Source organism: Myotis davidii, unplaced genomic scaffold (assembly GCF_000327345.1).
Source record: "Myotis davidii unplaced genomic scaffold, ASM32734v1 scaffold803, whole genome shotgun sequence".
NCBI classification, from domain to species: domain Eukaryota; kingdom Metazoa; phylum Chordata; class Mammalia; order Chiroptera; family Vespertilionidae; genus Myotis; species Myotis davidii.
This window is the reverse complement of record NW_006295567.1, coordinates 3,482,707-3,484,924: the sequence shown is the minus strand read 5'-3', so window position 1 is coordinate 3,484,924 and position 2,218 is coordinate 3,482,707.

Below are 2,218 nucleotides of genomic sequence, written 5' to 3'. Positions count from 1 at the left end.
ATCAAGGTCACAGCACTGTTCTAATTTGTGCAGGGAAATGAACTGAGCAGCATGCTTCTCTGGTATGAAAGAACCTATTTATCCTTTGTAAATATTATTTTTGAAATGCTAACATCATAAATCAAAGCCAAGCATTCATTTTTCCTAATCCTTTACTTTTGACAGGTTGTTTACCTAAAGCTTTTTGTCTTTAAAGGGATCCTCCAGTTTAATTTATTTGTAAAAATCCCCAGAAAGTAGGTAATATAATATATGCAAGTGTTATCAGTGAAAAATGAAATGATAATGAATTATAATTAAAAAAAGGAAGTAGGGATTCTAGTTAAAGGCATGTACCTGGGTTGCAGGCTCAACCATGTGGGAGGCAACCAAACCATGTGTCTCTTTCACATTGATGTTTCTATCTCTGTCTATTCCCCTCCCTTCCACTCTCTAAAAATCGATGGAAAAGTATACTGAGGTGAAGATTAACAAAACAAAAAAAACAAAAATTGTTTTTAAATCCCTAATTCTTTCATGCTTGATTACCAGTGATGTGGAATAAACAACCACAGTTGTTATTCTGGCAAATAAATAAATAAATCAGAAATACCAATCACTAGCTTGTTGGGTACAGTTAAGAGTGTAAACAGAAGCATGTACACATGCTTCACAAAGTAAGTTCCAGAATCCCATTAACTGTTGGAATCACTGTTACAGATCAAGTGGCTCATAACCAGATAAAAATATTTTTTGGAGCATAGGTCATAAATTACTTATGGAGATGCAGAAAGATTTTGGAAACCATGTCTAACACCACTACCCAAAGGTGGATAGGAGCCTTGGCCACAGGGGCTGTTGATATTATTGGCCTGACACACTCTTGTCATCTTGAGGCAGACTATCTGTGCTTTTCAGAGAGCTCATGAGTCAGCCCAGTTATGAAATGTGACTTCCTCGAAGGTGTGAAAGGATTCTGTCTTGCGGGTAGTATTTGTCTTTGTAATCTCAGCATTGCCTGGAGTCTGGCACACAATAAGAGTTCACAACATGCTTCTGATTGCAAGAGCTTTGGTTAGTCACCATGAGTCCTTGCAATAATTGCTGCTCTCAGGCAAAAAACAAAAAATATCATAGGAACACTGCTGTACATGTAAAGAAAGATTTATGTGCAATGTTAACATAGCCACAGATCGATTACCTCCTCAGTATCTGCTAATTGGAGGTTCAAAAAGAGACTGCCTAAGTAAGGTCCCTACACTCTTAAAAATTATATAACTCTTGAAACAATTGCAAAAGTTTCTTTTCACAGAAAACATCTGCTGTGCCTAAATGCCGAAACATACCCCACAGTCATGAATTTTATCCAGGGGGGGTGAGGGAATGTGGTTGGATGAAATCAATTAGCAAGCCATTATTCCAATTACCAAGGCAGAGAGGTGGTTGGGTGGATTTAGTTGTTTTCAGAAGCACCGGTGTGTAAGATAATAGCAAGTACTTTTTATTGAATGCCTACTAAAAGCCAGGTGTCACACTAGGCACTTCACATATACTCTTGCTAATTCTCACAGCAAGCCACCCGGTTCACAGAGTTAATAAGCGACTGAGCAGAATACAAGCCCCGGGTCTGCCAGCCTTGTGAATCCATGCCTTGCAGGTTGGCACACTTCTGTGGGGCTGTTCCAGTGAAGCCTAGGTGCAGAGGGGGCCAAGCAAGCGTGCTGAGCAGCAGCAAACAAGCGGTGGAAATAAAATGCTGAGAGAGGGTGGGAAATAAGAAAGATGGAGACTGAGATAAGAAAACTAAGCAAAAACCAGGTCTGGGGAGAAGGTATAGTTACTTTTCTCCTAACTAAAAACTAGAGGCCCGGGTGGGTGCACTGGTGGGTACCTCAGCCTGGGGCCGATCAGAGCTGTCTTCCAACCTGATCAGGACCCGGGGCTGATCGGGGCCAGACTGCTATTGGGGGGGGCGGGGTGCTGCAGTGATTGCCTGTGGGAGCACACTGACCACCAGAGAGCAGCTCCTGCATTGAGCATCTGTCCCCTGGTGGTCAGTGTGCATCATAGCATTCCACTGTAATGGTCACTTAGGCTTTTATTATATAGACTAGAGGCCCGGTGCACAAAAATTTGTGTACTCTGGGGGAGGAGGAGGGTCCCTCAGCCCAGCCTGTGCCCTCTCGCAGTCTGGGACCCCTCAGGGGATGACCACCTGCTGGCTTAGGCCCACTCCCTA